We start from the raw sequence: 12,529 nt of genomic DNA on the forward strand, positions 1-12,529 counted from the left end.
TATTTTGATGTTAAATGTTCTTATTAGTACGGTAATGTTTCGTAACCCTAATCTGGTGATGGAGATAGGTTTGATTGTTATAAATGGTCTTAAAAATTTAAATGTAAGGGAATTTATTCATTTTAAATAACTTTTGGTAAATGGATATAAAATGTATTTTTTTTATTTATGTAGCTTGGAATGTAACACCCTTAACTCGTAACCGTCGTCGGAATAGGTTAAGAGGTATTACCAGACTTGTAATTCAATTCAGAACAATTATTTATCCAGAAACATCATAATTCAATCAATAACATTCATTCACATCCATTATGTACTTATATCAAACATATCAAACTTTAATTATACATTTGGGACTAAATCGTAACATAATACAAATTTTAGAAACTTAGAAATTTTTTAACATTTCAACTATCGCATGCCCGTGTGAACAGGTTGTGTGCTTCACATGTCATTAGAGATGCCTGTGTGTCTAAGTCATGGCAAAACAGGGCATATATACTGACTTGTCCACACGGCCACAAGACACGCTCGTGTGCCAGGCTGTGTGAAAATTAGGGAGACTACTGATTTGGTTACACAGCCAGTCATATGCCCGTGTGTCTAGCCTGTACTTGAAACTGACTTAGCCACACGGCCTAGCACATGCCCGAGTGTGTGTGACCATGTAGCTTGCTCAAGCTCATTTCGAAATGGTCTTCGAATAACATGCTGAGACACATGCTCGTGTCCCTACCTGTGTGGGCAAAAATAGGCTATTTACAAAGTTATACTGCCAGCCTAATATCACATGCATTCATGACCACAATTCACAACCCAATTGGCAATCATTTTATAACCATTTCATGTACAAAATATAACCAATTTCAAACAATTCATATCAACTCACTATATCTTGTCATTACCAACATATTCATACACACATACCTCATTTGATATCATTCAAATATACCAATTTTGCATTCATGAGTCAAACATGTATAAACCACATATTAAAATAACATTTACTAATAATTCAAGCCATATCACATAGCTTGTTCATATACCAAATTTACATCAATAACATTAACATAAGATGGTTATACTTCACAACCTATAAACTAGCTTATACATGCCATATTTCCATATTTTTCATAAGTTCCAAAAGTACCAAAAAGTCGCCTGGATAGTGTGATAGTAATCTCCGACTTTATCCGAATCGAGCAAGCTTTCGAATCGAGCATGCTTCTGAATCGAGCATTATAAACGGAGTAAGCATTAAGCTTAGTAAGCACGTATAATATAGAATTAAACTTACCAAATGACAATAAGCATTATAACAAATCAAAATCCAACCCATTTGCTCATAATGCCTATTTACATAACCATTCATAAGTTAGTCATGTAACATTCATATAACATCAAATACTAATTATATAAGTATCTCATATATCATAATATCCATGTAATTCATATAATTCATGTAAATCATGTAACTTATAATTCATGTAAATCATATAGCTCTTATATCATATGATCTACATATTTCATATCGGTATTATGCCCGTTGAACTTACTGAAATATCGAAGGATACTCGAATGATACACATTAAGTGTATAATTCGGTAATCCGTTAATTTATCATCATTTTTGCTCTTTCGAGCCATGATCGGTAAGCTCCTTCTGAGCTGATAAACAGTAAGCTCCAAAGAGCTGAACGGTAAGCTCTGTAGAGCTGAAACAGAAACGATAAGCCTTGAAGAGCTACAACAATAAGCTTATACGAGCTATGGTGAGTCCGCAACAAATGCAGACGCTTGACCAAACGGTAACCCTAGTGACATGTCACTTGTATCCTACGACTTTTTACGGTTTAAACGGGATTCGTATTTCATGGTAAGCGTTATTTTAGGCATCCTTATTCCATTAATCACATATATTCAATCTATATACATTCATTTCAAATGCATACAATTAATTTAAATTTAGATTCTAATTATACGAACTTACCTCGAGATTCTAATTATACGAACTTACCTCGAGTTGCTCGGATATCAACTAACGGCTACTTGTTAATATTTTCTTTTCCTCGATCTAAACCCGAACTCAGCTTATCTTGGCCTATATATTAACAAATTCAAAATTTTTAGTAACCATTTAATTCAATTCACACATTTGGAAAATTACACATGTCCCTATACTTTTGACTAATTTACAATTTAGTCCTTTATACACAAAATGGCAAATTTATGTAATTTACCCTTAACCCTTCTATAGCCGAATTTCATATAACCTTATAGCAGCCCATATTTTTATTTTATTCACATTTCTAACCACAACATTTCTATCTTTTACAATTTAATCCTTAATTCCCATTTTTGTCAAAAAATCACTTTATAAAACTTGAATATCTATTAACAAGCATCAATAATCTAACAAGAAATTTCAAAATACCTAAATATTCAACAATGGCATATCTCAAAATGTTTAACAGTTTTAAAAACGAAGGTACGGGTCAGCTAGATTAAGCTGCAACGAACTCAAAAACGTAGAAATCATTAAAAATCGAGTCAAAACCGTATCTTAATCTAGCTAAGAATATGCCAAAACCATGGAAGCTTCAAAACCCCTATTTTTTTTCTCAAATTCGGCAATGAAGATGAAGGAAATAATATTATTTTGGTTTTATTTTATTTAATATAACATAATTAATATTTTACCAAAATAACCTTAATGAATTTTAATAATTTCAAAAATACCAAGCCAACAATTTCCACTATATCATTTAAGGTCTAATTGACATGCAATGACTCTCATATTAATAAACCATAGCAATTTAATACCTTTAAACAATAGTATTCAATTTTTACGCGTTACGCAATTTAATCCATTTTACTGAATTAAGCATTTAAATGGTAAATTTTTTTAACGAAATTTTTATACTATCATTCTATCATGCTGCAAAATATATTAAAATAATAAAATAAATATTTTTACTTCCGATTTATGGTCCTGAAATCACTGTTTCGATTTGACCTAAAAACGGGTTGTTACATAGAATGAAGAGTCAAAAAGTATTGTCTTACTTGAGAAGGACTAAGCCTCCAATTCCAATTACATACTCTCTTATTTCCGTTGCCTATAAGAATTAAGGGAATACCTATTGACTTTGGGAAGGAAAATATCTAATAAAGAGGTTCATGTTGCTCCTAATACACGGGAGCAATATTGGGACAAAGAAACAAAAGAAAGGTGATCGTGACATGCGTATGACATCGAGCAGTTAGCACTAATCATCAAGAATTAAAAGCGATTTGATTGCAAGTGACATTTTAGTTTAATATTTATAAGTGTTACAATGAAACATTTAAGAGTATTTCAAAGATTGAATTCAAAAAAGATCAGACGATAAGGTAAATGATAATGATCAAGCATGCAATTAAGAAGCCTAGTTAGTTAATTACTAAGTATTATATTATGACAATTCATCATTGAAGGTTAATTAAGCTACACTATGATTAAAAGGACTGAATTGAATAATATTTAAAAGTGAAAGAAATATCAATTCAATGAGATAAAGTGGTTAATTGACATTTATGTTGCTAGTTAATTCTTAGATTAGGGATTTAAATTGTTCAAACTTCTAATTGGTTAAATTTTATCTCTTGATTATCATTTTATTCAATTAGACAATTTAGTTTGGTTTATTTTTCGATATCAATAAACAAAATTGGGACAATCAAATTTGTATACAATAGAATCTCCTCTTGATCTCACCTATTTAATTGTGCACTTAGAGGCATTAATATTAGATTTTGAAATTTATTTGATTTAATTTTTCAAAAATTAACCATTTAACATTTTAATCAATCAACCATCATAAAAGTTAATTCTTACTCATCATCAAAATACAAATACCAATCAATTTTATGCTTACATGTTTGTCAAATAACCACAAAAGGCAAAGTTGTTTGAATACAATACAATACAATACAATGGATCAATCACATACTGACGAGTAGCAAAATATTTTCAATTCAAGTCGATTTGATAACTAGTGTTAGAGACCTGATAGGAAAATTGTTTGAATTTTGCTTCGTAAATTTATGATATTTAAAGTTATTTCATGAAAAAAATTGAACCGTAAAAGAGAACAAAGATAAATTTCAATTGGTACAAACAATGTAAAAAGTAACATCAATTTTAACAACTCAGTGACTTAAATGAAATTTTTTGAATATTTCAATAATCATTTTGCAACTTTTCAAAATTAAATTACTAAAACGATGTTCAAGATATTTTACCCAAAATTTAAAATTTTTGTAACCAATAAATTATACAAATTTAATATTGAAGTTGATGAATAGTTGAGCTACGAAAAAAAGGAAGCAACTCCAAAATTCTAACATTCAAAATAAATAAGTGAGAAGAAGGACTATTTTACCAATAAAGGCTCATTTCTAACTTTATTTACGAAAATGGGCCACTTTTTTTATTATTTACCAGAATGGGCCGAAAACTCTAAAACATGTCTACGTAGGAGCGTTTTAGGGGGAAATTCTAGCAAAAGGCGTTCCTGAGGGAGTGATTTTACCATGTCAGCACAAAACGTGCTGACGTGGACGTGCTTTGCTGACGTGGCAAAATCGCTCCCTCAGGGACGCGTTTTAGTCCGTATTTTTCTAGGGTTAGGGCTATTTGCATGTTTAATGCCCAGGATTTATGGGTTTAGGGTTTTAGGGTTGTAATGTTAGTGTTTTGTTAAAATAATTTAGGGTTTAAAATTTTTTTAAAATAAAAATGGGTTCAGAGTTTTTTAAAAAATTAATTAAATTAGGTTTTAAGGGTTTTAAATAAATAAATTAATTAGGGTTTAAGGGTTCTAAATAAATTAATTGAATTAAGGTTTAGTTTTTTATAAATAATTTTTGTGTTTAGTTTTTATGGATTTTGTAAAAGGGTTTAGGTTAAAGGTTTAGAGGGGTTTATATTGACAAGAAGGATTTTGTTTTTTCTACAGTAGTTTCAGAAAAATTAATTTTGAGAAGACGGTTCTGAAAAAATAATATAAAAAACGCTTCAAGCAAGATGCATTGTCAGCAAAATTACTGAAAAAGCTTCCACGTGGACGCTCTTTTTCTACAGTAGTTCTTGAAAAAATAATTTTGAGAAGATAATTCTAAAAAAATAGTGTCAAAAACGCTTTAAGCAGGATTCACTGTCAGCAAAATTACTGAAAAAGCTCTAATGTAGACGCTCTTTTTCTATAGTAGTTCCTGAAAAAATAATTTTGAGAAAATGATTCTCAAAAAATAGTATCAAAAATGCTTAAGGCAGTATGCACTGTCAGCAAAATTACTGAAAAAGGCTCTCACGTGACGCTCTTTTTCTACAGTAGTTCTTGAAAAAATAATTTTGAGAAAACAATTCTGAAAAATAGTGTCAAAAACGCTTTAAGCATGATGCACTATCAGTAAAATTACTGAAAAAAGCTCCCACGTGAACGCTATTTTTCTACAGTAGTTTCTGCTTGGCCTTAGGCTAAAAATGAGCTAAATTTTATTCTCATGTTGCATAAGTTACAGCAAGAAAAATTAGAGAGGCAGTAAAATAGAAATTGAAGATGATTGAACGTATTAGTATTGTTATTTACTATGATGATGATGTCCGTGACACTGAGAATGATATTATTTTTTTATTGGAGAACACAACGTGACTGGTTTTTACTAAAACATAGATTTGATAGAACTTCGTAAAAGATATAGGCGCAAAATCTTCAGAACGGCGCAATGAGTGTTTCGTCTATTAAGTATCGATTTTGTGCTTCGGTTGATCCTGTGACATATGACTAATTTGATATCAATGGTGGTCTTAGCTTGGAGGCAATGGTGCAGATTTATGTCGCTAATGGATCACCCTATCTTGAGTTATATGTACAATTTTCATTGCTAAATGAAGCATTTGTTACTTTAACATCTACTGCTATTCGAGATGAATACATGACTCCTACCGGACATTCCGTTATTAGGAGACAGAACACGAAAGTGCCCGTATTTGGTCGCAATATGGAATATACAACTCTTACGCGACACTCGGTTAATGGATGAGACATGCACCTTGGTGGGTCAATATTAGATGCTAGAAATACATATTGGGGAATGACATCAACTTCTAATGGTTGGCAATCCATATTTGATTGGGGACGTTATGAAACGTCCACAAGAAGGGATGATATACTTCCTATGATATCCGCTAGCGAGGGGACCTCATACGTTGCAGATGATGGTGGGTTGAAGATGAATCCACTTCGAGTGCCCAGCCTCGAAAATGCATAAGTTGCATTATTTTCTAGATCAGAGACTGTACTAACCGAACCTGAAGACGGTGAAGGAGGTTCAGATGAAAAAGAAGAAGATTTATGATTCATGGCGTACTCATCTCCAGCCCATATACATAATGTCGATCTATCGACAAATGATGCGTTGGAGTTTCCAGATCTATCACACAGAAGACGTAATTGTACAAGTTCGTTATTGGATTCGGATGAATTGAAAGTTGGTACGAATTTTCTAGTAATGATAGTTTTTTTTGTGCATTGAAAGAACATAGCATCATGAACGAGGTTAACTACCACGCGGTTAAATCCAAATTTGAAAAGTTCGAGACCAAGTTTTGAGTGCAAGAAAATATATGTTCATGGAAAATCATGGCTTTGGTTAGGAAAAAGACTAGCTTGTGGGAGATAAAAAAAGTATAAAAGCCCATATACTTGTGTTGTCGATATAGTATCACTGGGTGTTTAGGGTTTTTTAATTATATTATTATTACTTAATGTTGCAATATTTAATGTACTCCGTTAATAGGTGTTTCACAAGATCATCCCAAAATGGATTTAGATATGATAGCTAGCTTAATACTACCGATTGTGAAGGCGGATCCTAGGACTTCTATGTCGGTCTTAATTGCCAATATTTGTAGCCAATTGAGGTATACGCCCTCTTACTGTAAGGCTTGGATAGCTAAGCAGAAGGCGTTGGAAAAGATGCACAGTGGGTGAGACGCTTCATATAATAAGGTATAGTAGTGGTGTCAGGTGTTGGAGATATACGTCCCAGGTTACATAATAGACCTTTAAATGGACCCTGCGTACTATAACGATCGCTTACTCCGTAGATGCCAAGTGTTCAAGCATCTGTTCTGTAATGACCCGAAATTTACGGGTATTAGAAAGTATATTTTCGGGTCTCTATTTCCGTAAAACGAATTCGTAAATATTTATTAAAAATATTTACGAAGTTAGTTATGTGGTTAATTAGGTTTTGGTTACGTAAATTAGCTTGATTTAAGGTTAAATAGGTGTAAGGATTAAATTGAATAAGGGTGAAAGTTTAATTATAGATTAAATGAAAAGTGAAGGGACTAAATTAGTAAATAAACCATATGAAACACTTGTATAGTAAAAAGTAAATACAAGTGTATGGTAATTGTAAAATATATGTGTAATAAATATGTACATACATTTGTAATACATATATGTATTTGCTTATTATTTAAGTAATAATTATTATTATATAATATAATAATATAATAACATAAAATAAAAGAAATAAAACATGAAATAAATAAATAAAGAATGAAAACAAAAAGAATGAAAAAAGAAACAGAATAGCAAATGAAACAAGGGAAAAAGGGAAAGAAAAAGAAAGAAGAAAAATTAGGGTTTTTAATGTTTCAAATTCAATTTGGTAAGCCAATTTAGCTAATTTTCTTGTAATTTTGGAGTTTTCGGGACTCTAGTGATAAATACTATTTGATTTTTGTTGAAAATTTGAAAGTTAGTGAATTTATAGATGTTGTTCATGTTGAATAATTTGAAGTATTAGGGTTTAAATTGATAGAATTTTAAGTTAGAAGTGGAAAGGGATTAAATTGTGAAATAAATTATAGGTTTTGAAGTAATAGGGACTAAATTAAGAGAATTTAAAAATTAGGGATTTATGGTGAAATTAGAGAGTTAAATTTAGTTTTAATTATTAATTGAATGAAAATAAAGAATAAATTGCAAAGAAAATAAAGTTAGTTTTGGTTAGGGACTAAATTGGAATTTAGGAAAAAGTTGTGTATAAATTGAAATATTCAATGTTAAATTGTGTTGTATTAATAAATTTTAATTGTTTGATTCCCTAGCTAACGTTGAGTCGGAGACCTAGAATAAGAAAGGAAAAGACAGGATTAATGAGGAGTAGCTCAATAATTCTAGTTTGTATTTCTATAATTCGAATTCAAAATTTAATTGTTGAATTTTTTACTTAATGTGTATGGTAAGTAGATTGAGATAAATAATTAATATTGTGGTATTGAATTGAATAGAATTGAATTCTATGAGCAAATGGAAATAGTTGAATTGAAGTTGTAAGAATTTGTGATTGGTATGGATTTTGATTGAAATTGAATTGAGAAATTGAAATAAACCCCATTAACTGTATCGGGCTAAGTTGGATATAGTTGGCATGCTATAGGATTGGAAGTGTTTAGAGATACTTCGACCACGAGTCGATGAGACACTGGATGTCAAACTATTTCTTTGAATAAATTCAATAAGGTACTGGATACCAACTTACTTCGGCATAGCGATGAGACATTGGGTGACAATCTATTACTTTAAATTATTAGATGAGGCACTGGGTGCCATATTGGTGTGTTTTGGTTGGATCCGTGTATCCGTCTAAGTTTGAGTCTTGTTAATAGGGGTAAATGAATAATAAAGTCTTACAATTGATATTGGAATGAAATGATATGGGAAATGGAAGTGATATAGTGAATTGAAAATAGAATGTGAAATATGTTGAAAATAAATGGAATATATGAGTTATATATTCATTAATTGAGTATGGTATGAAATGATGTATTCATGAATTAAATACTGCATGACTGAGGCCATTGTACGAATAAATATGGTTGATATGTTAATAATCATTTATATAGCAATTGTGTTAATTAAGATATTGTTTAGTAAATAAAAAATGATAGTTATGATATGATACTAGACAATAATATGTCCTTATAAATTTAATTGTGTCTATTATATTATGTTATATTGTTTTTAAATATTCAGATTATAAAAATACCATTGAGTTTTTACTCAGTGTACGGTTTGTTTTCCATACGCTGATTAGGTACAGTGATTTTGAAGAGTTGTAATTGAGGTTGTAAGCATTTATCTTATCATATCTCCAAATGCCAAGAGGGTATGTTTCAAAATTTTGAATAGAATGGCATGTACTTAGGAAGATCAAGTATGTTCCCAGTAGTAAGGACTAAAATATAAATTATAAAAATTTACTATTATTTTTTAATGTTCAAATATATTAGTGATTAGCCAAAACCACTTTGGCATCAAATATAATATTCCTATATCAGGTTCCTTTGGTCGAACAGGGTATAGAGGTGTTACATGTTCTGGACTTTTAAGTAATATCGGGATGCATTTGTGTCTTGCAAGCTATTGGTACAAATTGACGATACCTTTATGTATAGTAGATATATTAATCGACTATTGCTAGCTGTGGCATAAGATAACGACGAGAGAATCCTTCTAATTACATTTGCAATAACACCGGGGGAGTCAAGTGATAACTGGAATTTCTTTCTTTCTAGGTTATTGAGGCATGTCTGCCCCCAACCTGATATCTACATTATATCGATTCGGGGCACTGGAATACTAACCGCAATTGAGCGACAAGGAAGCCTATGGGATTGCACACACCATAGGTATTGTCTAAGGCACATTGCGTCCAACTATTACGGGTAAAATCGGTCTACAGCTGAACGACGAAAAGTGACCAACATGTGTATTTAATCTCTATTGATATAATTTCTTTTGTAATATTCAATTTATTCTGAATGGAAGAGTGGTATGTACTTTTCGCTATCAACTTATATTGACAGAATACGATATCAATAAGGACCGTTTTCATGAGATGTTGGCGATTTTGGGTCAGTTAATGATCAAGGTGCAAACTACCTCTATAACAGACCTTTCGATCAATGGACACAAGCATACGACGGTGGCCTACTATATGGTCATATGACATCAAACATGACTAAATGCATAAATTCTATTCTAAAAGGAACTCATCATTTTCGTTTGGCGGTATTATTTCCAAAGCGAGCAGTGAGTTATAAAAGCCAAATGCAGGGAGACCATGTATGGTGTCGGAAGGTATTACAAGAAATTAACAAGGTGAATGTGCAGACCAACACCATACACACAGTGTGTCATGATCGCGACAACCAATGGTTTGGTGTGATGGAGTTCGACAGACCGAACCAAGGTATTACCGGCGGACTGAGAAATAGGACTTGCGACTGTGGGATGTTTGACGCACTTCATTATCCATGTGCTCATACAATTGCAACTTGTCAGAATCTCCGTTTGGATCTGATGAGCTATGTCAATGAAGTGTACAAAATAGAATACATGTACAATGTGTGGAGACACGTATTCCCACTGGTCCTAGATGAATGTAAGTGGTCTTCTGTATTGTTTATTCCGTTTAAGTTGTTACCAGATATAGAATTACGTCGTAAACCAAAAGGTTGACTTTACTTGAGTAGAATACGTGATAATATGGATATCCGGGAAAGAACGAACCAACAAAAGTTGTGCGGATGCTGAAGGAATTCAGGTCATACAATTTGAGTATGTCTAAATCGAAATAGTTGATAATTGTTTAAATGAAACTATGTTGCATTACTTTTATTGCCTTTTTCAAAAGAACTTCTATTTTATTAAATAGAACAAAATATAAAAATAATTTACTATTAAAATATAAAAAACAATTTTTATTTTATTAAATGAAACAATATAAAAATAATTTGTACAAATATATTTAAAAAATCAATGTATGTGCTGGTCAGAATCAGTGCCACATGGGGGTGGTTGACAGTTACGCGTTGGATTCTTTATTGGTTCAACTTTCAGTGGGGGTCGTGGGTGTTGGGAGGATGACCCACATTGATAGAATAAAGAATGCGGAGGTGTTTGCATCACCCGCGGTGGAGGTGTTTGAATCCTATAAGACGATGGGGATTGGAAATGAGATAAACTCCCTGATGGTGCCTTGTGCGATCCCTCTTGCGCGATGGCCTATATATCGATGGTTGAGTCGGAGTCATCGGAAAAGGAGATGCACTGTGCCATGCATTCCAACCTGACATAGGACTGAGAAAATGATACATATAAGGGTTAGGATACATATAAGGGCTAGGATACGCACCTGGCATAATCTGAAGGGGCTGTGGTGTGGGTGTCATCGTTTGAGGCGTTAGACCCAGTGATTGTGTAGGCGTTATTGATGGGCTGTGCTATAATCTCTTATTCTTGAATTTAAATGGCCCCGTTGTTCTCTTTCAATACAGATTTGCCGACGCCTCTGCTCTTTCGAGAGCAAATATAACTTGCCATGGATCTTAAACCATGTCATATAATTCGGCACGCACACTAACTCTAGGACGATGATTGGTTTGTGAGTAGGTTTATGATCATACTGATTTTTTCAAATTTTGATATATTCCAAGAAGAATACTGACCAATTCGTATTCGATTGCCGTAAGTCGATTTTGTGCTAATCATCGAGTACTTCAGGTGTTGCAGGAATCGGTTGTCGGAATCTAAATTGCCGTAACACTCTATCTATCTGGTACATCTCGACAGTAACATAGTTGACTAATGAGACCTTAACATGCTAAATGTTCAGATTTTGAAAGAATTCATCTGGAATTACTACTCGAATTGCCGGATTCTCGCATGGTGTCCATTAAAACTATATGAACGTGATAAAAATATTAGTTATGTACATAATACTAAATACTAAATATAAAACGAATATGTTATGGATATATATTCTTTAATACTTACATGCGTTTCCGGCAGTTGGTTTAATAGAAGCCGTATATCTTTAAGAGCGATAGGTATTTTAACATAACTCGCCGAGTGGTTCCACTTAATTAAATAAATTTTTTTAGCATAAAATTATATTTTAAATCTATGTAATAATTGTAAAATCTAATATAAATGTTACCTCGTTATGAGTGAAAATGTATATAAGTGGTTCACTCGAGGACGTAAAAATGGAAAGCAAAATTAAGCCCATGATTATAGTAGTGATAGGCAACCTCCGATTTTGGCTTTACTTGGTGGCGTCGCTCTTCACATCTCCCGGTATAATGTTGCCAATATGACAAACCTCCAACTAAGTTCGTCAGTTGCTATAAAATCAACGAATTTCAGCAGCCACCTTAGATGTACGAGGTTTCGTGACAAGTCCGGCATCAAATAACCTCCAATGATCTTAAGGATGTATGCCCAAGCATATTGTATTCTTTCTACTTCAGTTGAATCATTCCTCGGCTCTGGGAATGTGTTTCGTAACCAGCCTATCTCGATCTGACCTCCACAAATATTATCCGGAATCGCACTCAAAAGATCGTAGTATATGGCTCCCCAATCAGCAGATTGAATGGATCCGGTGAGTACGGACATATCCAC

The sequence above is a fragment of the Gossypium hirsutum genome, chromosome A10, assembly GCF_007990345.1.
Source record: "Gossypium hirsutum isolate 1008001.06 chromosome A10, Gossypium_hirsutum_v2.1, whole genome shotgun sequence".
NCBI lineage: Eukaryota > Viridiplantae > Streptophyta > Magnoliopsida > Malvales > Malvaceae > Gossypium > Gossypium hirsutum.